Below are 27874 nucleotides of genomic sequence, written 5' to 3'. Positions count from 1 at the left end.
TTCTATGGGAATTGCAGAAATGACTTCTAAGCCTCAAAATAATGACTTTTTTTCCTAAGGTGGTAGGAATGAAACTCAGTGTGGGCTGGATGGGGTCCCCCCTGGGCACCGCAGACCTAAGCTTGTTTAACTCCTACCTCTTAAAGGGACCGAGAAAAAATGACCTTTTCTGCACTCCAATGTAAGTCAATGGGGCGATTTTTTGGCTATGTGCTAGAAATGAAATTCAGTGCGGATTGGATGACAGGCACCCTAGGCACCCAGGATCGGCTTTAGTTTCACGTGTATCTCTTAAGCCGGCAGAGAAAACCCACCTGATATGCGCTCCACACAATTGAATTAGAGACGCCGTTGATTTTCTATGGGAATTGCAGAAATGACTTCTAAGCCTCAAAATAATGACTTTTTTTCCTAAGGTGGTAGGAATGAAACTCAGTGCGGGCTGCATGGGGTCCCCCCTGGGCACCGCAGACCTAAGCTTGTTTAACTCCTACCTCTTAAAGGGACCGAGAAAAAATGACCTTTTCTGCACTCCAATGTAAGTCAATGGGGCGATTTTTTGGCTATGTGCTAGAAATGAAATTCAGTGCGGATTGGATGACAGGCACCCTAGGCACCCAGGATCGGCTTTAGTTTCACGTGTATCTCTTAAGCCGGCAGAGAAAATCCACCTGATATGCGCTCCACACAATTGAATAGAGACGCCATTGATTTTCTATGGGAATTGCAGAAATGACTTCTAAGCCTCAAAATAATGACTTTTTTTCTTAAGGTGGTAGGAATGAAACTCAGTGTGGGCTGGATGGGGTCCCCCCTGGGCACCGCAGACCTAAGCTTGTTTAACTCCTACCTCTTAAAGGGACCGAGAAAAAAATGACCTTTTCTGCACTCCAATGTAAGTCAATGGGGCGATTTTTTGGCTATGTGCTAGAAATGAAATTCAGTGCGGATTGGATGACAGGCACCCTAGGCACCCAGGATCGGCTTTAGTTTCACGTGTATCTCTTAAGGCGGCAGAGAAAATCCACCTGATATGCGCTCCACACAATTGAATAGAGACGCCATTGATTTTCTATGGGAATTGCAGAAATGACTTCTAAGCCTCAAAATAATGACTTTTTTTCCTAAGGTGGTAGGAATGAAACTCAGTGTGGGCTGGATGGGGTCCCCCCTGGGCACCGCAGACCTAAGCTTGTTTAACTCCTACCTCTTAAAGGGACCGAGAAAAAATGACCTTTTCTGCACTCCAATGTAAGTCAATGGGGCGATTTTTTGGCTATGTGCTAGAAATGAAATTCAGTGCGGATTGGATGACAGGCACCCTAGGCACCCAGGATCGGCTTTAGTTTCACGTGTATCTCTTAAGCCGGCAGAGAAAATCCACCTGATATGCGCTCCACACAATTGAATAGAGACGCCATTGATTTTCTATGGGAATTGCAGAAATGACTTCTAAGCCTCAAAATAATGACTTTTTTTCCTAAGGTGGTAGGAATGAAACTCAGTGTGGGCTGGATGGGGTCCCCCCTGGGCACCGCAGACCTAAGCTTGTTTAACTCCTACCTCTTAAAGGGACCGAGAAAAAATGACCTTTTCTGCACTCCAATGTAAGTCAATGGGGCGATTTTTTGGCTATGTGCTAGAAATGAAATTCAGTGCGGATTGGATGACAGGCACCCTAGGCACCCAGGATCGGCATTAGTTTCACGTGTATCTCTTAAGCCGGCAGAGAAAACCCACCTGATATGCGCTCCACACAATTGAATTAGAGACGCCGTTGATTTTCTATGGGAATTGCAGAAATGACTTAGTAACATAGTAAATAGGGTTGAAAGAAGACAAGAGTCCATCAGGTTCAACCTAGGAAAATCCTACTGTGTTGATCCAGGAAGGCGAAAAACCCCTATGGGGCAGAAGACAAACGCCCCACCACAGGGAGAAACTCCCCCCCCTCCCCCGACTGCAATGGCAACCAGAACAATCCCCGGATCAACGTATCACCAGAAATCTAATGCCCATAACTTGTAATATTATATTTTTCAAGAAAATCATCCAGGCCTCCCTTGAACTTATTTAATGAATCAGCCATGACAACATCATGTGGCAGAGAGTTCCACAGTCTTACCGCTCGTACAGTAAAGAACCCGCGTCGATGCTGATGATGAAATCTTCTTTCCTCTAGACGTAGAGGATGCCCCCTTGTCATTGTTACAGACCTAGGAGTAAAAAGACCACTACAAAGATCTCTGTACTGTCCATTCATATATTTGTACATTGTGATCAGATCGCCCCTAAGACGTCTTTTTTCTAGCGTAAATAACCCCAAGCGTGATAACCTGTCCTGGTACTGTAACCCACCCATTCCCTTAATGACCTTTGTTGCCCTCCTCTGCACCCGCTCTAGTTCAGCTGTGTCCTTCTTATATACCGGTGCCCAAAACTGTACACAGTATTCCATGTGTGGTCTGACCAGTGATTTATAAAGAGGCAAAACTATGTTCTCATCTTTAGCATCTATACCTCTTTTGATGCACCCCATTATTTTATTAGCCTTGGCAGCTGCTGCCTGGCACTGATCACTAAAGTTGAGTTTACTGTCCACCAATACCCCCAGGTCCTTTTCGGAAGTAGTTTTACCCAGTGTTTTATTATTTAGCACATAACTGTACTTATTATTTCTATGGCCCAAATGCATAACCTTACATTTATCCACATTAAACTTCATTTGCCATTTCTCCGCCCAAGCCTCTAGCTTCTCCAAATCCCTCTGTAATATGATATTATCCTCCTCTGTACTGATTACTTTACCCAGTTTAGTATCATCTGCAAAAATGGAGATTCTACTCTGTAGCCCCTCTACAAGATCATTAATAAAAATATTAAAAAGAAGTGGACCCAACACTGACCCCTGTGGTACCCCACTAGTAACTAAAACCCAATCTGAATATGTTCCATCAATGACCACCCTCTGTTTTCTATCACACAACCAGTTACTTACCCATTTGCATACGTTTTCCCCGAGTCCCAGTATCCTCATTTTGTAGACCAACCTTTCATGCGGCACAGTATCAAATGCCTTTGAAAAGTCCAGATACACAACATCCACAGCCTCCCCCAGGTCCAGTCTATAACTTACCTCTTCATAGAAGCCGATCAGATTAGTCTGACAGGACCGATCCCTCATAAATCCATGCTGGTGCTGCGTCATAAGATTATTTTCATTAAGATACTCCAGTATAGCATCTCTTACAATCCCCTCAAATACTTTACCTACTATAGATGTTAGACTTACAGGCCTGTAGTTTCCAGGATCACTCCTTGACCCCTTCTTGAATATTGGTACCACATTAGCTATGCGCCAGTCCTGTGGAAGAATCCCTGTCGTAATAGAATCTTTAAATAATAGGAATAACGGTCTGTCCAACACAGTATTTAATTCTTGCAAAACCCTAGGATGGATACCTTCTGGGCCCGGTGACTTATGGATTTTAATGTTTTTAAGGCGTCTTCCCACTTCTTGTTGTGTTAGGCAGGTGAGATTTATGGGAGGATTAACATTATCCCTAGTCATGTCGTCTGTTATGGGATTCTCCTCTGTGAATACAGTAGAGAAGAATGTATTTAGTAGATTGGCCTTTTCCTCTTCCCCCTCCACCATTACACCCAGATTATTTTTGAGGGGACCAACATTTTCGGTTTTAAGTCTTTTGTTATTTATATAGGTGAAGAACATTTTGGGATTTGTTTTACTTTCTGTGGCTATCCTTCTTTCTGTTGCTATTTTTGCTTCTTTTATTTGCGTTTTACACATTCTATTCTTCTGTCTATAGTTGCTCAATGCTTCCCCACTACCTTCTTGTTTTAGTAGTCTGAATGCTTGTTTCTTATCATTTATTGCACCCCTTACAGCTGTAGTTAACCACATTGGATTTCTCTTATTTCTACTACGTTTATTCCCATATGGTATGTGTCGTTCACACGATTTACCCAGGATGCTCTTAAATATGTCCCATTTCTCTTGTGTACTTTTATTTCTGAAGGCATTGTCCCAGTCTATGTTCCCAAGGTCCTCTCTTAGTTTTTGGAAATTAGCCTTCCTGAAATTTAATGTTTTTGTAGCCCCTCTGCTAATCATTTTATTGAAGGATAATTGAAAACTTACTATGTTATGGTCACTATTACCTAGGTGACCCCCCACCTCTATTTTTGATATTCTGTCGGGCCTATTGGTTAAGATCAGGTCCAGAAGGGCCCCCCCTCTTGTTGGTTCCTCTACTAGTTGGGAAAGGTAATTATCTTTTACTATTTCCAAAAACACGCTTCCCTTCCTGGAGCTGCAGGTTTCTGCTTTCCAGTTGATATTTGGGTAGTTAAAGTCCCCCATAATAATGACTTCCCCCTGCTTCGCTGCCGCATCTATTTGTCTTATAAGAAGATTTTCTGATTCTTCCACTATACTTGGAGGTTTATAACTCACTCCTATAAGAATTTTATTATTCTTCGTCCCTCCCCTTATTTCTACCCAAAGAGACTCCACATTATCATCACATATATCCTCCCACAGAATAGGCTTAAGGCATGATTTAACATATAGACAGACCCCTCCCCCTTTCTTATTTTTACGGTCATTTCTGAATAGACTATAACCCTGGATATTAACGGCCCAGTCATAGGTCTCGTCCAGCCATGTCTCGCTTATCCCCACTATATCATATTTCTCTTCAACCATTATGAGTTCTAATTCCTCAGCTTTATTAGTGAGGCTTCGAGCATTAGTATACATACATTTAATATATTTGTCCATATTCCCTTTCCTTTTATCACTAGTGACTATTCTAACCCCTCCCGCCGCTCCACCCCCAGTTCCATAATCTAGGCCCAGCTCTCCATCTACTCTGTCTTCACTTACTATATTGTAGTTGCCCTCCCCCCCCGGTCCCTAGTTTAAACACTCCTCCAACCTCTTAGCCATCTTCTCCCCAGCACGGCTGCACCCTCCCCATTGAGATGCAGCCCGTCCCTACCGTAGAGCCTGTAACCGACCGAGAAGTCGGCCCAGTTCTCCATGAACCCAAACCCCTCTATCCTACACCAGCTCTTGAGCCACTTATTTACCTCCCTAATCTCCCGCTGTCTCTCAGGTGTGGCTCGTGGTACAGGTAATATTTCGGAAAAAATCACCTTGGAGGTCCTAGTTTTAAGCTTCCTGCCTAAGTCCCTGAAATCATTTTTAAGGACCCGCCACCTACCTCTAACTTTATCATTGGTGCCAATGTGCACCATGACTGCTGGGTCATCGCCAGCCCCTCCCAGTAATCTGTCAGCCCGATCCGCGATGTGACGAACTCGAGCGCCAGGAAGGCAACACACTGTTCGACGATCCCGGTCTTTGTGACAGATTGCCCTGTCTGTCCCCCTAATAATTGAGTCCCCCACTACCAGTACCTGCCTGGCCTGCCCTGAACTCCTGTTTCCCACCTTACTGGAGCAGACACCCCCCTGGCTTTCAGAGGCAGTGTCCTGCTGCAGCAATGCCACCCCTGAATCAACATCCCCCTCATCCGCCAATTTGGCAAACTTGTTGGGGTGTGCCAGATCAGGACTGGCCTCCCTCACACTCTTCCCTCTACCCCTTTTTCTAACTGTGACCCAACTAGCTGCCTCTTCCTCCTGTACCTCCATGCTATCACACTCTCCCCCATCTACCCCTTGGAGTGCTTGCTCAGTGAGAAGCAGACCCCTTTCCAGTTTGCCAATGCATCTCAATCGTTGCAGCTGCTCATTTAGATCCAGGATCTGGGCTTCCAAACCAGCAACATGCACACATCTCCCACAATGGTATGCACCCTCGATCGGTTGATCAAGGATTGCATACATCGCACAAGATGTACATTGGGCCGCATTGTCAAACATGGCGCTCATTTATATGGGGATATTATGTATAAAGAAAGAAAAAAGAAAAAAAGCCTCAAAATAATGACTTTTTTTCCTAAGGTGGTAGGAATGAAACTCAGTGCGGGCTGGATGGGGTCCCCCCTGGGCACCGCAGACCTAAGCTTGTTTAACTCCTACCTCTTAAAGGGACCGAGAAAAAATGACCTTTTCTGCACTCCAATGTAAGTCAATGGGGCGATTTTTTGGCTATGTGCTAGAAATGAAATTCAGTGCGGATTGGATGACAGGCACCCTAGGCAACCAGGATCGGCTTTAGTTTCACGTGTATCTCTTAAGCCGGCAGAGAAAACCCACCTGATATGCGCTCCACACAATTGAATTAGAGACGCCGTTGATTTTCTATGGGAATTGCAGAAATGACTTCTAAGCCTCAAAATAATGACTTTTTTTCCTAAGGTGGTAGGAATGAAAATCAGTGCGGGCTGGATGGGGTCCCCCCTGGGCACCGCAGACCTAAGCTTGTTTAACTCCTACCTCTTAAAGGGACCGAGAAAAAATGACCTTTTCTGCACTCCAATGTAAGTCAATGGGGCGATTTTTTGGCTATGTGCTAGAAATGAAATTCAGTGCGGATTGGATGACAGGCACCCTAGGCACCCAGGATCGGCTTTAGTTTCACGTGTATCTCTTAAGCCGGCAGAGAAAATCCACCTGATATGCGCTCCACACAATTGAATAGAGACGCCATTGATTTTCTATGGGAATTGCAGAAATGTCTTCTAAGCCTCAAAATAATGACTTTTTTTCCTAAGGTGGTAGGAATGAAACTCAGTGTGGGCTGGATGGGGTCCCCCCTGGGCACCGCAGACCTAAGCTTGTTTAACTCCTACCTCTTAAAGGGACCGAGAAAAAATGACCTTTTCTGCACTCCAATGTAAGTCAATGGGGCGATTTTTTGGCTATGTGCTAGAAATGAAATTCAGTGCGGATCGGATGACAGGCACCCTAGGCACCCAGGATCGGCTTTAGTTTCACGTGTATCTCTTAAGCCGGCAGAGAAAATCCACCTGATATGCGCTCCACACAATTGAATAGAGACGCCATTGATTTTCTATGGGAATTGCAGAAATGACTTCTAAGCCTCAAAATAATGACTTTTTTTCCTAAGGTGGTAGGAATGAAACTCAGTGTGGGCTGGATGGGGTCCCCCTTGGGCACCGCAGACCTAAGCTTGTTTAACTCCTACCTCTTAAAGGGACCGAGAAAAAATGACCTTTTCTGCACTCCAATGTAAGTCAATGGGGCGATTTTTTGGCTATGTGCTAGAAATGAAATTCAGTGCGGATTGGATGACAGGCACCCTAGGCACCCAGGATCGGCTTTAGTTTCACGTGTATCTCTTAAGCCGGCAGAGAAAATCCACCTGATATGCGCTCCACACAATTGAATAGAGACGCCATTGATTTTCTATGGGAATTGCAGAAATGACTTCTAAGCCTCAAAATAATGACTTTTTTTCCTAAGGTGGTAGGAATGAAACTCAGTGTGGGCTGGATGGGGTCCCCCCTGGGCACCGCAGACCTAAGCTTGTTTAACTCCTACCTCTTAAAGGGACCGAGAAAAAATGACCTTTTCTGCACTCCAATGTAAGTCAATGGGGCGATTTTTTGGCTATGTGCTAGAAATGAAATTCAGTGCGGATTGGATGACAGGCACCCTAGGCACCCAGGATCGGCATTAGTTTCACGTGTATCTCTTAAGCCGGCAGAGAAAACCCACCTGATATGCGCTCCACACAATTGAATTAGAGACGCCGTTGATTTTCTATGGGAATTGCAGAAATGACTTCTAAGCCTCAAAATAATGACTTTTTTTCCTAAGGTGGTAGGAATGAAACTCAGTGCGGGCTGGATGGGGTCCCCCCTGGGCACCGCAGACCTAAGCTTGTTTAACTCCTACCTCTTAAAGGGACCGAGAAAAAATGACCTTTTCTGCACTCCAATGTAAGTCAATGGGGCGATTTTTTGGCTATGTGCTAGAAATGAAATTCAGTGCGGATTGGATGACAGGCACCCTAGGCACCCAGGATCGGCTTTAGTTTCACGTGTATCTCTTAAGCCGGCAGAGAAAACCCACCTGATATGCGCTCCACACAATTGAATTAGAGACGCCGTTGATTTTCTATGGGAATTGCAGAAATGACTTCTAAGCCTCAAAATAATGACTTTTTTTCCTAAGGTGGTAGGAATGAAACTCAGTGCGGGCTGGATGGGGTCCCCCCTGGGCACCGCAGACCTAAGCTTGTTTAACTCCTACCTCTTAAAGGGACCGAGAAAAAATGACCTTTTCTGCACTCCAATGTAAGTCAATGGGGCGATTTTTTTGGCTATGTGCTAGAAATGAAATTCAGTGCGGATTGGATGACAGGCACCCTAGGCACCCAGGATCGGCTTTAGTTTCACGTGTATCTCTTAAGCCGGCAGAGAAAATCCACCTGATATGCGCTCCACACAATTGAATAGATACGCCATTGATTTTCTATGGGAATTGCAGAAATGTCTTCTAATCCTCAAAATAATGACTTTTTTTCCTAAGGTGGTAGGAATGAAACTCAGTGTGGGCTGGATGGGGTCCCCCCTGGGCACCGCAGACCTAAGCTTGTTTAACTCCTACCTCTTAAAGGGACCGAGAAAAAATGACCTTTTCTGCACTCCAATGTAAGTCAATGGGGCGATTTTTTGGCTATGTGCTAGAAATGAAATTCAGTGCGGATTGGATGACAGGCACCCTAGGCACCCAGGATCGGCTTTAGTTTCACGTGTATCTCTTAAGCCGGCAGAGAAAATCCACCTGATATGCGCTCCACACAATTGAATAGAGACGCCATTGATTTTCTATGGGAATTGCAGAAATGACTTCTAAGCCTCAAAATAATGACTTTTTTTCCTAAGGTGGTAGGAATGAAACTCAGTGTGGGCTGGATGGGGTCCCCCCTGGGCACCGCAGACCTAAGCTTGTTTAACTCCTACCTCTTAAAGGGACCGAGAAAAAATGACCTTTTCTGCACTCCAATGTAAGTCAATGGGGCGATTTTTTGGCTATGTGCTAGAAATGAAATTCAGTGCGGATTGGATGACAGGCACCCTAGGCACCCAGGATCGGCTTTAGTTTCACGTGTATCTCTTAAGCCGGCAGAGAAAACCCACCTGATATGCGCTCCACACAATTGAATTAGAGACGCCGTTGATTTTCTATGGGAATTGCAGAAATGACTTCTAAGCCTCAAAATAATGACTTTTTTTCCTAAGGTGGTAGGAATGAAACTCAGTGCGGGCTGGATGGGGTCCCCCCTGGGCACCGCAGCTCTAAGCTTGTTTAACTCCTACCTCTTAAAGGGACCGAGAAAAAATGACCTTTTTTTTGCACTCCAATGTAAGTCAATGGGGCGATTTTTTGGCTATGTGCTAGAAATGAAATTCAGTGCGGATTGGATGACAGGCACCCTAGGCACCCAGGATCGGCTTTAGTTTCACGTGTATCTCTTAAGGCGGCAGAGAAAATCCACCTGATATGCGCTCCACACAATTGAATAGAGACGCCATTGATTTTCTATGGGAATTGCAGAAATGACTTCTAAGCCTCAAAATAATGACTTTTTTTCCTAAGGTGGTAGGAATGAAACTCAGTGTGGGCTGGATGGGGTCCCCCCTGGGCACCGCAGACCTAAGCTTGTTTAACTCCTACCTCTTAAAGGGACCGAGAAAAAATGACCTTTTCTGCACTCCAATGTAAGTCAATGGGGCGATTTTTTGGCTATGTGCTAGAAATGAAATTCAGTGCGGATTGGATGACAGGCACCCTAGGCACCCAGGATCGGCTTTAGTTTCACGTGTATCTCTTAAGCCGGCAGAGAAAACCCACCTGATATGCGCTCCACACAATTGAATAGAGACGCCATTGATTTTCTATGGGAATTGCAGAAATGTCTTCTAATCCTCAAAATAATGACTTTTTTTCCTAAGGTGGTAGGAATGAAACTCAGTGTGGGCTGGATGGGGTCCCCCCTGGGCACCGCAGACCTAAGCTTGTTTAACTCCTACCTCTTAAAGGGACCGAGAAAAAATGACCTTTTCTGCACTCCAATGTAAGTCAATGGGGCGATTTTTTGGCTATGTGCTAGAAATGAAATTCAGTGCGGATTGGATGACAGGCACCCTAGGCACCCAGGATCGGCTTTAGTTTCACGTGTATCTCTTAAGGCGGCAGAGAAAATCCACCTGATATGCGCTCCACACAATTGAATAGAGACGCCATTGATTTTCTATGGGAATTGCAGAAATGACTTCTAAGCCTCAAAATAATGACTTTTTTTCCTAAGGTGGTAGGAATGAAACTCAGTGTGGGCTGGATGGGGTCCCCCCTGGGCACCGCAGACCTAAGCTTGTTTAACTCCTACCTCTTAAAGGGACCGAGAAAAAATGACCTTTTCTGCACTCCAATGTAAGTCAATGGGGCGATTTTTTGGCTATGTGCTAGAAATGAAATTCAGTGCGGATTGGATGACAGGCACCCTAGGCACCCAGGATCGGCTTTAGTTTCACGTGTATCTCTTAAGCCGGCAGAGAAAACCCACCTGATATGCGCTCCACACAATTGAATTAGAGACGCCGTTGATTTTCTATGGGAATTGCAGAAATGACTTCTAAGCCTCAAAATAATGACTTTTTTTCCTAAGGTGGTAGGAATGAAACTCAGTGCGGGCTGGATGGGGTCCCCCCTGGGCACCGCAGCTCTAAGCTTGTTTAACTCCTACCTCTTAAAGGGACCGAGAAAAAATGACCTTTTTTTGCACTCCAATGTAAGTCAATGGGGCGATTTTTTGGCTATGTGCTAGAAATGAAATTCAGTGCGGATTGGATGACAGGCACCCTAGGCACCCAGGATCGGCTTTAGTTTCACGTGTATCTCTTAAGGCGGCAGAGAAAATCTACCTGATATGCGCTCCACACAATTGAATAGAGACGCCATTGATTTTCTATGGGAATTGCAGAAATGACTTCTAAGCCTCAAAATAATGACTTTTTTTCCTAAGGTGGTAGGAATGAAACTCAGTGTGGGCTGGATGGGGTCCCCCCTGGGCACCGCAGACCTAAGCTTGTTTAACTCCTACCTCTTAAAGGGACCGAGAAAAAATGACCTTTTCTGCACTCCAATGTAAGTCAATGGGGCGATTTTTTGGCTATGTGCTAGAAATGAAATTCAGTGCGGATTGGATGACAGGCACCCTAGGCACCCAGGATCGGCTTTAGTTTCACGTGTATCTCTTAAGCCGGCAGAGAAAACCCACCTGATATGCGCTCCACACAATTGAATAGAGACGCCATTGATTTTCTATGGGAATTGCAGAAATGTCTTCTAATCCTCAAAATAATGACTTTTTTTCCTAAGGTGGTAGGAATGAAACTCAGTGTGGGCTGGATGGGGTCCCCCCTGGGCACCGCAGACCTAAGCTTGTTTAACTCCTACCTCTTAAAGGGACCGAGAAAAAAATGACCTTTTCTGCACTCCAATGTAAGTCAATGGGGCGATTTTTTGGCTATGTGCTAGAAATGAAATTCAGTGCGGATTGGATGACAGGCACCCTAGGCACCCAGGATCGGCTTTAGTTTCACGTGTATCTCTTAAGCCGGCAGAGAAAACCCACCTGATATGCGCTCCACACAATTGAATTAGAGACGCCGTTGATTTTCTATGGGAATTGCAGAAATGACTTCTAAGCCTCAAAATAATGACTTTTTTTCCTAAGGTGGTAGGAATGAAACTCAGTGCGGGCTGGATGGGGTCCCCCCTGGGCACCGCAGACCTAAGCTTGTTTAACTCCTACCTCTTAAAGGGACCGAGAAAAAATGACCTTTTCTGCACTCCAATGTAAGTCAATGGGGCGATTTTTTGGCTATGTGCTAGAAATGAAATTCAGTGCGGATTGGATGACAGGCACCCTAGGCACCCAGGATCGGCTTTAGTTTCACGTGTATCTCTTAAGCCGGCAGAGAAAATCCACCTGATATGCGCTCCACACAATTGAATAGAGACGCCATTGATTTTCTATGGGAATTGCAGAAATGACTTCTAAGCCTCAAAATAATGACTTTTTTTCCTAAGGTGGTAGGAATGAAACTCAGTGCGGGCTGGATGGGGTCCCCCCTGGGCACCGCAGACCTAAGCTTGTTTAACTCCTACCTCTTAAAGGGACCGAGAAAAAATGACCTTTTCTGCACTCCAATGTAAGTCAATGGGGCGATTTTTTGGCTATGTGCTAGAAATGAAATTCAGTGCGGATTGGATGACAGGCACCCTAGGCACCCAGGATCGGCTTTAGTTTCACGTGTATCTCTTAAGCCGGCAGAGAAAACCCACCTGATATGCGCTCCACACAATTGAATTAGAGACGCCGTTGATTTTCTATGGGAATTGCAGAAATGACTTCTAAGCCTCAAAATAATGACTTCTTTTCCTAAGGTGGTAGGAATGAAACTCAGTGCGGGCTGGATGGGGTCCCCCCTGGGCACCGCAGACCTAAGCTTGTTTAACTCCTACCTCTTAAAGGGACCGAGAAAAAATGACCTTTTCTGCACTCCAATGTAAGTCAATGGGGCGATTTTTTGGCTATGTGCTAGAAATGAAATTCAGTGCGGATTGGATGACAGGCACCCTAGGCACCCAGGATCGGCTTTAGTTTCACGTGTATCTCTTAAGCCGGCAGATAAAATCCACCTGATATGCGCTCCACACAATTGAATAGAGACGCCATTGATTTTCTATGGGAATTGCAGAAATGACTTCTAAGCCTCAAAATAATGACTTTTTTTCCTAAGGTAGTAGGAATGAAACTCAGTGCGGGCTGGATGGGGTCCCCCCTGGGCACCGCAGACCTAAGCTTGTTTAACTCCTACCTCTTAAAGGGACCGAGAAAAAATGACCTTTTCTGCACTCCAATGTAAGTCAATGGGGCGATTTTTTGGCTATGTGCTAGAAATGAAATTCAGTGCGGATTGGATGACAGGCACCCTAGGCACCCAGGATCGGCTTTAGTTTCACGTGTATCTCTTAAGCCGGCAGATAAAATCCACCTGATATGCGCTCCACACAATTGAATAGAGACGCCATTGATTTTCTATGGGAATTGCAGAAATGACTTCTAAGCCTCAAAATAATGACTTTTTTTCCTAAGGTAGTAGGAATGAAACTCAGTGCGGGCTGGATGGGGTCCCCCCTGGGCACCGCAGACCTAAGCTTGTTTAACTCCTACCTCTTAAAGGGACCGAGAAAAAATGACCTTTTCTGCACTCCAATGTAAGTCAATGGGGCGATTTTTTGGCTATGTGCTAGAAATGAAATTCAGTGCGGATTGGATGACAGGCACCCTAGGCACCCAGGATCGGCTTTAGTTTCACGTGTATCTCTTAAGCCGGCAGAGAAAACCCACCTGATATGCGCTCCACACAATTGAATTAGAGACGCCGTTGATTTTCTATGGGAATTGCAGAAATGACTTCTAAGCCTCAAAATAATGACTTTTTTTCCTAAGGTGGTAGGAATGAAACTCAGTGTGGGCTGGATGGGGTCCCCCCTGGGCACCGCAGACCGTAGGAATTTTGATACTTACCTAACGGGAAATTCCTGTTCTTGAAGTCCGTAGGCGGCACACCATGGGTTAAGTCTAGGATCCCGAGTGCAAGGCAGAAGAGACATGCTCAGCAGTATCCAATCAAAAAAGGACACATGGTATAAGAGGCCGGATCAACCACACCAACACAGAGTTCGTATGCAGCAGTATATTTAATAAGGGAGGGTGTGTTGTGCCGCCTACGGACTTCAAGAACAGGAATTTCCCGTTAGGTAAGTATCAAAATTCCTACGTTCTTGCAGTCCTAAGGCGGCACACCATGGGACCTACACAGCAGTGTAAAGCACACACGGGTGGGAATTAATCCAATACTTAGACACTTAGTACTTTTCTGCTTAAGGCTGCTTTTTTAGGGATAAAAATCCCGTAGAAGGAGGTAAAAAAGGTCAAGCTTTTCTTAAACATGAAGCAGCTCTCAGCCCTCTTGAAGAACGATCTTGAAATCCAGGCCAGTCAACTGACATGGCCCTGCTGAATAAGTTGTAGTCCCATCTAGAGCTTGAGGAATAAGAAGTGAACAAGCCATAAGCACTATTTTTATATTTCTTGAGGCTGTGAAGTTCTCCTTTTCCCGCAGAAACAAATAACCAGGTTTCCCAGAAGTAGCACTTCTATCATCCAGGGGATTGATTGAAGCATCTGAAGAAGCGTCTGAAGGAGGAAAGATAATCCTTGAACCATGGCTAATTGTTAATTTAAGCCAACTTGGAGGAGAAAGATTGGAAGCCAACCATCTTCTGAAACAGAACGGGCTAAAGACACACAGAGACCTTTTGGAGATTTTCCAATTGTCTGCTGTAGTCCAAAGCAATCTATCGTGTTAAGCTAAAAAGCTCCAAAGCCTCCCCATATTCTCAGCCGGAAAGATCCCGGCGAGATAGGGGGCTGAACCAAAACCATCCTAGGAGGGGCGTTCCAGGCTGAGGCGAGTGCTTCGTCCAAACTAAAGATATTTTGGACTTGAAAACCAGATGTCTGGTATGTTACTTCCCTTCTTCGTACAAATAAACAGCAGAGTTATAAGCTGGAACTGAAACCATATATCCCTGGTAAAATGATTTAACAAAATAGTCAGGTATCAAGGGTCCCCTTGACCGCCTGTACGGGTCCGGAGAACACGCCCTGTGAATATAGATAGCTTAAAAAAAATGGAAAGGAGTGTATGGATAACACACATGAGCATACTGTACAACAGACGGCATACTATAAGGGTAGAACGGAACCTCCGAGCCGGTTTGTCAGAAATGACAAGTTTCTGTATAGCTAAGAGTTGTTCCTTGGATACTAGAATCTATTGGAGAGGCTGTACACAAGGTAGGCAAAAAAAGAGAAACCAGATAGTTACTCACTTATTAGGAGGACGCTGTCCAACATCAGGGATTATGTCATTCTATGGCAGCCGGACCACACCAAAGGGAAGGGAAAGAGCTGCACTCTCGGTTCCCGGATTCTCTCCTCTTCCTCATCGGTAGTCGGATTCAGAGAGGAGAACTTCAAAAGCCAGGGAACCCCCGGCTGAATACATACCAAAGTATCAGGACACACTGTTCCCGCAATATCCATAGAATGGTGCTCTTGGAAAAAGAGCCATTGATAGGGCTGGTGTAATCTGTGATTCCTCCTGCTACGTTCTGGCAGGAAAATAAATCTGAAAACAACAACTCCTAGAAAAACAGCCAGCATCAAAAAAAAACAATATACATAGTCTCCTTAGAATGTCGGTATTAACAATACTAGGAGGCTTCCCTGTAAAGCCGTGGAGAAGGAGAATCGCCTAAAAAAAGGTTCTCCCCGCTAGCTAGGAGTAGACTGCCGCAGGGAAAGACATTGAGACAATTCTTCCTAGCCGCATAAAGAAAAACACACCGAACAGGTTAGATGACAAAAAGTAATACATCCCAGATCCCATAAACGGGGATAATGTGGAAAACACATACAGTAAACATTTATCATGACTAATGGTCAATGATATGAGCTAGGCTTGCATCGCAAGGTATCCCATCGAGGCTGTGATGATCCTAAACAGGGTAGACAGTCATTTATGTGTGTAATGCAACCCAAGTCTTGAATTGTGGGGCTACCATCACAGACGGGATTAGTATCCTACTTACGAGACTCCTAGAGTGTAGCTCACTAAGCTCAGGTAACAAAATTTTTTTTTTTTTTTTTTTTTTTTTTTTTCAGCAGGCAAGCAGATAATTTAAAGTCTCATAACAAGAGACTAATGTGCCGGAAATATTACTTACATTATTGAGAGAGTGGCGATGTAGCGACCAGCAGGATAACGAGCAGCCGCCTTCTGGATATACTGTTTCCGGATCAGCCATATCCACTATAGGGCAGAGTATGCTAAGCAAAAACTGGACGTGAGGTGGCGGCGGTAACAGAGGAGAACTGGTACTGATAATTCCAGTAGCAGGATGTCAGTAAGTCGTGCGGTTTCACAGTTCAGTCCGGGGTCCACCGTTTAGTCGGACTAGCGATACACAGCCCCAACATCCCCTAGGGTCCCTCTTCCAAAGTCTCAGCTGTAGTAGTGACACACAGCCAAATCCTTTATCGGATTTCCTCTCAGTCCTAATAAAGAAACATCCTGCAAAAAAGGATGAAAGACAGAGGGGATAATGAGGTACTTACCATAGAGCTAAGTATATAGATCATCACTGATAGCTTGAAGCCATTATAGGGCGAGCAAGGCCCACTGTTCACTTTGTACGCACAGCAAAGTTGTGCTTCTGGAAGCCAGTTCCTCGTGCTTTTCAAATGGCGGGAACTCTCCCGTGGAACAGGTATTGACTTCCTGGCGCACTCCCCCCTAAAAAAAGAGCTTTTTTACCCTTCTCCCTGAAAAAACGGGGTGCAGGTAACGAGAAAGTACACACAGAAAACACATTTTCCAGTACTTAGCTTTAGAGGCATAATGGCCGCCGCTCCCGACTTCCGAGACTCCGGCTCCTCGTGTCTCCGTCAGCGGGGAAAATTTCAGCATGGCAGAGAACACCTCCTTGTGCGTTAATCTGCAGGTGGACTGTGATGGTGCTCAGACACCAGCTGCACGTGCATTTAGTCGTCCGCTGAAAAGTCAGAGTGGCTAATTTTTGCGCCAGAAGTTTAAACTCTGCATCCAATAAAGAGGATTGTAGCATGGAGGTATCAGACCTGCCCCCAGTAGACATAGTTGCATACACAAGTAATGTGTGATAGTGACGGGAATAAAAACACCGTCATCCAAGAGCATGATAGGTAAACAATAACATGTCCCCTGTGTGATCTGGATGCATGCAGGTCTGAATCCGTTCATCGAGTAGGGGACGGCAAAGACAGGGAAACAAATCCTGCGTCATCTGAATGCAAGCAGGTCTGACAACCGATCGTCCAAAGGAGGATGGTGCAGATCAGGATAAATAAGAGTTGGGAGAACCATAGATTATAGTTCTGATTGCTATCCTGATGTCTTTCAGGGCGAGACCGAGACTGTAAACTGCAGAGTGGTCACCAAGTCTGTCACGCGTTGTGTCCACAACACTGTTCAAGCAAATCCATCAGTTCAGGCAATCTCCACAGAATGATCCTCATGGAAGAAACTGATGATAGGGCTGTCAAAATCTGTGACTCCTCCTGCTGATGTATCCTTTGGCAGGAGAGTTCATTCTGAAACAGAAAATAGAAACAGAAACAGCCAGAGCAACAGAAAGGGATATATATGCGAGTACGATAAAGGGCACAAAATGTTAAACAACCCAGTGAACAAACCCCCAGAACTACCGCAGAAGGGGAAAGGCATATGACTTGACTACTCCACTCATCAGGGCGCAGACAATACAGAACCCTCCCATCTGCTATAGTGTAAGATGGGAGTGGAAGCAGAAACATAACACAGGGGGAAAAACTCTTATACGAACACAAAAATAGAGTATAATAGTATCAGTATAATAAATCAGTACAACTGGTGGAAATATCCCCGAGTTGCAGAAAAAAATTCCAATTCCCCCTATGTGTTCACAGCAAAATAGCAGATTAGAACAGTGATCTCCCAATATATAACAGCTAGGGGATTCCCCTCAGAGTTAGAGGAGAGAGAGAGAGCAGACAAAATGCTCCAAACTCAATACAAAGTATAAACCACGCCCTAGGGGCGTGGCTGCTGGGGAAGGATGAATGACATAGAGACTACTCTCCCAGCAGAGCTCTTTTGATACACAGAGATCTCCCAATGAAAAGTTAGCATGATGGGAGTGAGAGTAGTAAAACAAGCTCATCATCAAACACAGTTACAGAATCATATATATACCGCTGTAACCCTTGCTAACTCTGATCAACTGATAAGGAGGGGAAAACAGAAATAATAAATAAAAACCCTCAGGTAATTTCCCCATAAGCTACGCAGCAAAAGGGCGCGCACATAACGCCTGCTGTCAGCACCTACTCTTTAGCTGAAAAAAGGAAGGCACAGAGACCGGGATGCCGATGCAGAGCCCGTAATTTAGGCACCAACTACCTAAATGAGGAGGCCGGTAATTACCGTTGCATGATGTGTGACAGACGGAAACATACACACCCTCTATTTCAGCATGACAGGCGATAGCGGAAAGGGTATTCAGTGTGGCAGGAAGCTCCCAGCACGCTGGAACGCAGGTGGACCGCACGCCGGCACCTCGTGCATAGAGTGGCGGGGGAATTCAGCACGGGCGTCTTTGGCGCCAAAATTCAAGATTACCAACCTGCCCCCATATTGGCAATGCCAGAAATCACCATAACACAGCTAAGTGCATAATAAACGGGAAAACACCACCATCAGATAACCTGATAGGTGTTATACACTCACCATGTCCCGCGGCATGTAGGTCCTCCCAGAGGACGTAGTAGGTAGACAGGAGCCATGCATCAAATGAATGTATGGTGGTCCGTACCTTAGGTCCTCCGCATATCAGGACATCTGCATGTCAGGTCATCACCGGGAGGATTTGTCCCGTGGCATGTAGGTCCTGTCCCATTCATCCCCAGAGGACGGAGTAGGTAGACAGGAACCATGCATCAAATGAATGTAAGGTGGTCCGCACATTAGGTCCTCCGCATATCGGGTCATCTGCATGTCAGGTCATCACCGGGAGGACTTGTCCCGCGGCATGTAGGTCCTGTCCCATTCATCCCCAGAGGACGGAGTAGGTAGACAGGAACCATGCACCAAATGAATGTATGGTGGTCCGCACATTAGGTCCTCCGCATATCAGGTCATCTGCAGGTCAGGTCATCTCCGGGAGGACTGTGCGGACAGGGATCGAAAAAGAGATTGGAGAACCATATATTATAGTCCTGAGTCCAACTCTAGATCCCATCCAGGGCATGACAGATCAAGGCAGACTGCAACACTGTAGCCTGGTCTCCAAGTCTGAAACATGCGTTGTGCCAGCAAACACTGCTCAGGCAAATCTGAAAAAAACACAAAGAAACAAGTGTAAATTAAGTGCAAAAACACATAATTGTCTCTTCCTACTTGCAGAAGGAAAAAAACTCTGTGTTGGTGTGGTTGATCCGGCCTCTTATACCATGTGTCCTTTTTTGATTGGATACTGCTGAGCATGTCTCTTCTGCCTTGCACTCGGGATCCTAGACTTAACCCATGGTGTGCCGCCTTAGGACTGCAAGAACTAAGCTTGTTTAACTCCTACCTCTTAAAGGGACCGAGAAAAAATGACCTTTTCTGCACTCCAATGTAAGTCAATGGGGCGATTTTTTGGCTATGTGCTAGAAATGAAATTCAGTGCGGATTGGATGACAGGCACCCTAGGCACCCAGGATCGGCTTTAGTTTCACGTGTATCTCTTAAGCCGGCAGAGAAAATCCACCTGATATGCGCTCCACACAATTGAATAGAGACGCCATTGATTTTCTATGGGAATTGCAGAAATGTCTTCTAATCCTCAAAATAATGACTTTTTTTCCTAAGGTGGTAGGAATGAAACTCAGTGTGGGCTGGATGGGGTCCCCCCTGGGCACCGCAGACCTAAGCTTGTTTAACTCCTACCTCTTAAAGGGACCGAGAAAAAAATGACCTTTTCTGCACTCCAAAGTAAGTCAATGGGGCGATTTTTTGGCTATGTGCTAGAAATGAAATTCAGTGCGGATTGGATGACAGGCACCCTAGGCACCCAGGATCGGCTTTAGTTTCACGTGTATCTCTTAAGCCGGCAGAGAAAATCCACCTGATATGCGCTCCACACAATTGAATAGAGACGCCATTGATTTTCTATGGGAATTGCAGAAATGACTTCTAAGCCTCAAAATAATGACTTTTTTTCCTAAGGTGGTAGGAATGAAACTCAGTGCGGGCTGGATGGGGTCCCCCCTGGGCACCGCAGACCTAAGCTTGTTTAACTCCTACCTCTTAAAGGGACCGAGAAAAAATGACCTTTTCTGCACTCCAATGTAAGTCAATGGGGCGATTTTTTGGCTATGTGCTAGAAATGAAATTCAGTGCGGATTGGATGACAGGCACCCTAGGCACCCAGGATCGGCTTTAGTTTCACGTGTATCTCTTAAGCCGGCAGAGAAAACCCACCTGATATGCGCTCCACACAATTGAATTAGAGACGCCGTTGATTTTCTATGGGAATTGCAGAAATGACTTCTAAGCCTCAAAATAATGACTTCTTTTCCTAAGGTGGTAGGAATGAAACTCAGTGCGGGCTGGATGGGGTCCCCCCTGGGCACCGCAGACCTAAGCTTGTTTAACTCCTACCTCTTAAAGGGACCGAGAAAAAATGACCTTTTCTGCACTCCAATGTAAGTCAATGGGGCGATTTTTTGGCTATGTGCTAGAAATGAAATTCAGTGCGGATTGGATGACAGGCACCCTAGGCACCCAGGATCGGCTTTAGTTTCACGTGTATCTCTTAAGCCGGCAGAGAAAATCCACCTGATATGCGCTCCACACAATTGAATAGAGACGCCATTGATTTTCTATGGGAATTGCAGAAATGACTTCTAAGCCTCAAAATAATGACTTTTTTTCCTAAGGTGGTAGGAATGAAACTCAGTGCGGGCTGGATGGGGTCCCCCCTGGGCACCGCAGACCTAAGCTTGTTTAACTCCTACCTCTTAAAGGGACCGAGAAAAAATGACCTTTTCTGCACTCCAATGTAAGTCAATGGGGCGATTTTTTGGCTATGTGCTAGAAATGAAATTCAGTGCGGATTGGATGACAGGCACCCTAGGCACCCAGGATCGGCTTTAGTTTCACGTGTATCTCTTAAGCCGGCAGAGAAAACCCACCTGATATGCGCTCCACACAATTGAATAGAGACGCCGTTGATTTTCTATGGGAATTGCAGAAATGACTTCTAAGCCTCAAAATAATGACTTTTTTTCCTAAGGTGGTAGGAATGAAACTCAGTGCGGGCTGGATGGGGTCCCCCCTGGGCACCGCAGACCTAAGCTTGTTTAACTCCTACCTCTTAAAGGGACCGAGAAAAAATGACCTTTTCTGCACTCCAATGTAAGTCAATGGGGCGATTTTTTGGCTATGTGCTAGAAATGAAATTCAGTGCGGATTGGATGACAGGCACCCTAGGCACCCAGGATCGGCTTTAGTTTCACGTGTATCTCTTAAGCCGGCAGAGAAAACCCACCTGATATGCGCTCCACACAATTGAATAGAGACGCCGTTGATTTTCTATGGGAATTGCAGAAATGACTTCTAAGCCTCAAAATAATGACTTTTTTTCCTAAGGTGGTAGGAATGAAACTCAGTGCGGGCTGGATGGGGTCCCCCCTGGGCACCGCAGACCTAAGCTTGTTTAACTCCTACCTCTTAAAGGGACCGAGAAAAAATGACATTTTTCTGCACTCCAATGTAAGTCAATGGGGCGATTTTTTGGCTATGTGCTAGAAATGAAATTCAGTGCGGATTGGATGACAGGCACCCTAGGCACCCAGGATCGGCTTTAGTTTCACGTGTATCTCTTAAGCCGGCAGAGAAAATCCACCTGATATGCGCTCCACACAATTGAATAGAGACGCCGTTGATTTTCTATGGGAATTGCAGAAATGACTTCTAAGCCTCAAAATAATGACTTTTTTTCCTAAGGTGGTAGGAATGAAACTCAGTGCGGGCTGGATGGGGTCCCCCCTGGGCACCGCAGACCTAAGCTTGTTTAACTCCTACCTCTTAAAGGGACCGAGAAAAAATGACCTTTTCTGCACTCCAATGTAAGTCAATGGGGCGATTTTTTGGCTATGTGCTAGAAATGAAATTCAGTGCGGATTGGATGACAGGCACCCTAGGCACCCAGGATCGGCTTTAGTTTCACGTGTATCTCTTAAGCCGGCAGAGAAAATCCCACCTGATATGCGCTCCACACAATTGAATTAGAGACGCCGTTGATTTTCTATGGGAATTGCAGAAATGACTTCTAAGCCTCAAAATAATGACTTTTTTTCCTAAGGTGGTAGGAATGAAACTCAGTGCGGGCTGGATGGGGTCCCCCCTGGGCACCGCAGACCTAAGCTTGTTTAACTCCTACCTCTTAAAGGGACCGAGAAAAAATGACCTTTTCTGCACTCCAATGTAAGTCAATGGGGCGATTTTTTGGCTATGTGCTAGAAATGAAATTCAGTGCGGATTGGATGACAGGCACCCTAGGCACCCAGGATCGGCTTTAGTTTCACGTGTATCTCTTAAGCCGGCAGAGAAAATCCACCTGATATGCGCTCCACACAATTGAATAGAGACGCCTTTGATTTTCTATGGGAATTGCAGAAATGACTTCTAAGCCTCAAAATAATGACTTTTTTTCCTAAGGTGGTAGGAATGAAACTCAGTGTGGGCTGGATGGGGTCCCCCCTGGGCACCGCAGACCTAAGCTTGTTTAACTCCTACCTCTTAAAGGGACCGAGAAAAAATGACATTTTCTGCACTCCAATGTAAGTCAATGGGGCGATTTTTTGGCTATGTGCTAGAAATGAAATTCAGTGCGGATTGGATGACAGGCACCCTAGGCACCCAGGATCGGCTTTAGTTTCACGTGTATCTCTTAAGCCGGCAGAGAAAACCCCACCTGATATGCGCTCCACACAATTGAATAGAGACGCCGTTGATTTTCTATGGGAATTGCAGAAATGACTTCTAAGCCTCAAAATAATGACTTTTTTTCCTAAGGTGGTAGGAATGAAACTCAGTGTGGGCTGGATGGGGTCCCCCCTGGGCACCGCAGACCTAAGCTTGTTTAACTCCTACCTCTTAAAGGGACCGAGAAAAAAATGACCTTTTCTGCACTCCAATGTAAGTCAATGGGGCGATTTTTTGGCTATGTGCTAGAAATGAAATTCAGTGCGGATTGGATGACAGGCACCCTAGGCACCCAGGATCGGCTTTAGTTTCACGTGTATCTCTTAAGCCGGCAGAGAAAACCCACCTGATATGCGCTCCACACAATTGAATTAGAGACGCCGTTGATTTTCTATGGGAATTGCAGAAATGACTTCTAAGCCTCAAAATAATGACTTTTTTTCCTAAGGTGGTAGGAATGAAACTCAGTGCGGGCTGGATGGGGTCCCCCCTGGGCACCGCAGACCTAAGCTTGTTTAACTCCTACCTCTTAAAGGGACCGAGAAAAAATGACCTTTTCTGCACTCCAATGTAAGTCAATGGGGCGATTTTTTGGCTATGTGCTAGAAATGAAATTCAGTGCGGATTGGATGACAGGCACCCTAGGCACCCAGGATCGGCTTTAGTTTCACGTGTATCTCTTAAGCCGGCAGAGAAAATCCACCTGATATGCGCTCCACACAATTGAATAGAGACGCCATTGATTTTCTATGGGAATTGCAGAAATGACTTCTAAGCCTCAAAATAATGACTTTTTTTCCTAAGGTGGTAGGAATGAAACTCAGTGCGGGCTGGATGGGGTCCCCCCTGGGCACCGCAGACCTAAGCTTGTTTAACTCCTACCTCTTAAAGGGACCGAGAAAAAATGACCTTTTCTGCACTCCAATGTAAGTCAATGGGGCGATTTTTTGGCTATGTGCTAGAAATGAAATTCAGTGCGGATTGGATGACAGGCACCCTAGGCACCCAGGATCGGCTTTAGTTTCATGTGTATCTCTTAAGCCGGCAGAGAAAACCCACCTGATATGCGCTCCACACAATTGAATTAGAGACGCCGTTGATTTTCTATGGGAATTGCAGAAATGACTTCTAAGCCTCAAAATAATGACTTCTTTTCCTAAGGTGGTAGGAATGAAACTCAGTGCGGGCTGGATGGGGTCCCCCCTGGGCACCGCAGACCTAAGCTTGTTTAACTCCTACCTCTTAAAGGGACCGAGAAAAAATGACCTTTTCTGCACTCCAATGTAAGTCAATGGGGCGATTTTTTGGCTATGTGCTAGAAATGAAATTCAGTGCGGATTGGATGACAGGCACCCTAGGCACCCAGGATCGGCTTTAGTTTCATGTGTATCTCTTAAGCCGGCAGAGAAAACCCACCTGATATGCGCTCCACACAATTGAATTAGAGACGCCGTTGATTTTCTATGGGAATTGCAGAAATGACTTCTAAGCCTCAAAATAATGACTTCTTTTCCTAAGGTGGTAGGAATGAAACTCAGTGCGGGCTGGATGGGGTCCCCCCTGGGCACCGCAGACCTAAGCTTGTTTAACTCCTACCTCTTAAAGGGACCGAGAAAAAATGACCTTTTCTGCACTCCAATGTAAGTCAATGGGGCGATTTTTTGGCTATGTGCTAGAAATGAAATTCAGTGCGGATTGGATGACAGGCACCCTAGGGACCCAGGATCGGCTTTAGTTTCATAGTGTATCTCTTAAGCCGGCAGAGAAAACCCACCTGATATGCGCTCCACACAATTGAATAGAGACGCCGTTGATTTTCTATGGGAATTGCAGAAATGACTTCTAAGCCTCAAAATAATGACTTTTTTTCCTAAGGTGGTAGGAATGAAACTCAGTGCGGGCTGGATGGGGTCCCCCCTGGGCACCGCAGCTCTAAGCTTGTTTAACTCCTACCTCTTAACGTTTCAATAGTTTTTTATTGAAGAAGGTTTTATAAAATTTTTTAACAAACAGTAGTAGAATAGATGTATATGAAACAAACATATAAAACATGGAGTCGCCTATGCGACAAATACAATACAAAACAACAGTGGAGCAATTAATTATTAATATCACGGGCAAATGTATAGATACGTCCCTTGCTGATCAGGGAGTAAAGTAGTTGTAACCATGAGTTGCACTTGCTATTCCCGATTTTACTGGGATGTTCTTCAGTGTGAATATGTCCACTAATGCACTCGCGCAGCATAACTCCAATAATTATAGAAACAAAAAATAAGTAATCAGAAAACAGAAGAAAAATATCTAAGATCACAGAGAGGGCAGGCAGTCCCTACAGAATATACTTGGATGAAAAGATGTGTAGAAGAAGGGTGTGTGTGTGTACTTACAGGCAAATTCCAGTGTCCGCTATGGATATGTATATTTGTATATTTGTTTGCGTTCCTGTGGGATGGGGAGATTAAACTAAAGGAGATTTCAGTTTAAGTGAGGGGGGGGGGGGGGGGGAGGGGAGGAGGGAGGGGGGGGGGGGGAAGGGGGGGGGAGAAGGGGGGGGGGGGCCAGTTTGGATCAGTCTGGAACGGCTTAGTGGTAACGTGACCGGGTTGTCTGGCGAATGGTAAGGGGAGCTTTCCCAACCAGCCCACTGTTTAGAGAATGAGTGCATAGTCCCCCTGCCAAAGGCAATGAACCTTTCTAATGTATAAATCCTCGTGATTTCTGATATAGTCAAGTATGCAATAGGGGGTGAGGGGGATTTCCAGGCTCTAGTGATGGCAAGTCTAGCAATTGTGATGATTTTACAAGCTAATACACGATGGTTGCGGGGGATCTGAGCCATATCCAAATATAAAAGAGCCATTGCCGGGGAAAGGGTGACAGGAGTGGAAATAATCGTGGAGAGGATGTGTTGTATCTGAGACCAAAATAGTTTCAACATGGGGCATTCCCATAGGATGTGCTGCAAGGAGCCTGCCTGTCCACACCCCCTCCAACACAAGGGGCTTGTGGAAGGGTACATTGAGAATAATCTTTGCGGCGTATAGTACCAACGCAATCTTGTCTTTAGGATCGATTCACGCTGTGAAGTACTAATCACCGATTTCAGAGAGTGTTGACAGGCATGCTCCCAATCCATAAGTGTATAAGATTTCCCCAAGGCTCTCTCCCAAGACTCCATATAAGGAGTTTTACCCTGGGAGTCTATGCCGCTAATCACCGCACACAAGGGTTTAAGGCCTTTAACTGACAATGAGAAGACAGTGGATATTTGCGAACACCAATTGACTTTTTTGTGCTGCCAAACAGGTATGAGATGTCTAATTTGTAGATAAAGGAAAAAATCAGTGTGGGGGATCTGGAACATCTGGGTAAGTTCTTGAAAGGATCTCAATTGTCCACGTATGAAGAGGTCCATAGTAGTCTGTAAGCCCCTGGAGTGCCACCTGGACAGGGTTAGGAATGAGTCTTTAGGGAGTGAGTATCCCAAAGATAAAATGGGGATGGGGGACATAGAAAACGTCGCAGGGAGTCCTCTGCGCATGTGCATTGTTTTCCAGCACTTGAGACCTGCTAGCATTGGTGGGGAAAAGGTATCTAGGGAGGGGGATGCCCAAATAGATGCATATAATAAGGCCTGTAGGTTACCTCCTGCAAAGGTAGATTCAATTGCTAGCCAGTTTTTCTCTGTGTGTCCCTTCCACCATTCTCGCAATTGAGACATTAGGGTAGCGGCATAATAAACATAGGGGTCCGGCACCCCTAGTCCCCCCCGGTCTATCGGCCTAGAAGCAACCGCGTACGCAATACGCGGAGGCCTCCCCGCCCAGATGAATTTTGAAATAAGCTTCCTTACAGCCTTAAAGTAAGATTGCGGAAGGAGAATCGGAAGCGTCCTAAAGAGATAGAGAAGCTTTGGCAGCAGAAGCATCTTAAAGGCAGCTATGCGACCCGTCCAGGCGATTTCATGTTTAGTCATTGAGTCAGCTTGTTTTTGGAGGGCCTCCAAAAGGGGAATGTAGTTGTGTTGGTATAGCAGGGCAGGTGAAGCCGTAATATACGTGCCTAAGTATTTAATGGCAGTTGGTTGCCAGGCAAAGGGAAAGGATTTTTTCAAATTTGATAGTTGGGTTGTGGAGATGTGAATGGGAAGAACTTCCGTTTTGGCTATATTCAGCTTATAATAGGAAATCTCGCTAAACTCCGAGAGAAGAGATAAAGCAGCGGGTAGGGAAGAGTGTGGGGATGAGAGGGTAAGTATAATGTCATCTGCGTATAGCGAGAGGACATGGGAAGTGTGGCCAATCTTAATTCCTTGTACTCTAGGGTCTGTGCGAAGGAGCTGAGCTAACGGTTCAAGGGAGATAACAAAAATTAATGGGGATAACGGGCAGCCTTGTCTTGTACCGTTGGTAATACTGAAGGGAGGGGATAATGCACCATTGGTAAAAACCTGAGCCGTGGGGGCAGTGTACAACGCTTGAATGCATCGCAGCATCTCCGCTTCAATCCCAAACCTCTGGAGCACCGAGAAGGCATAGATCCAGGAAATCCGATCAAATGCCTTCTCGGCGTCCAGAGATGCTAGAATCGCAGGCAACCCGCGTGAATGAATATGGTGCACAATGTTGACGACTCGTCGGGTGTTATCATAGGCCTGTCTGTTTCTTATGAAACCGGTTTGGTCCTTGTGAATAATTGAGGGCATGACTAGGGCCAATCTATCAGCTAACACTTTGGCATAAATTTTTAAATCCGAATTTAATAGAGAGATGGGGCGAAAGTTTTTAGGCGAGTCAGGGGTTTTGTCTGGTTTGGGGAGAGTGATTATTGTGGCCGCCTGATTTTCCATCGGTAATGTGCCCTGTGATCTGGCCAAACTAAAAAATTCCAGTAGGTGAGGAGAAATGATGGAGGTAAATGATCTATAATACAGGTTAGTCAGACCATCCGGTCCAGGGGACTTGTTGGAAGGTAGGGATTTAATAATTTTTTCTATTTCCGCTATCGAGAAAGGGGCATTAAGGGAATCAAGTTGGTCTGGGCTAAGGGTCGGAAGACTAATTTTGTTCAAGAAATCATTGATTTTTTCGGGTGAGGGCTGGAGGGTGTCAGGGTCGTCTTTCAAATTATACAGGCCTCCATAAAATTTTTGGAAACATGCAGCTATGGAGGTAGGATCTATATATTTCCCCTTGGTATGGGGGTCAAAGAGAAATGGAATC

At 45.4% G+C, this 27874-nt stretch overlaps 1 protein-coding gene across 1 annotated transcript in view; it reads left to right on the top strand.

The window, feature by feature from the left end:
• Positions 1–1815: 1815 nt before the first annotated feature.
• LOC138774311 (uncharacterized) overlaps positions 1816–27874 on the top strand; it is a 187443-nt gene continuing 161384 nt past the window's right edge. The window contains exon 1 of the mRNA XM_069955060.1: positions 1816–2617. The gene's annotated coding sequence lies outside the window, so the exon portion shown is untranslated. The remainder of the gene's footprint in view (positions 2618–27874) is intronic.

The sequence above is a fragment of the Dendropsophus ebraccatus genome, chromosome 15 (genome assembly GCF_027789765.1).
Source record: "Dendropsophus ebraccatus isolate aDenEbr1 chromosome 15, aDenEbr1.pat, whole genome shotgun sequence".
NCBI lineage: Eukaryota > Metazoa > Chordata > Amphibia > Anura > Hylidae > Dendropsophus > Dendropsophus ebraccatus.
Note: the sequence above shows the minus strand (reverse complement) of the source record. Positions and strands in the feature narration are given on the sequence as shown.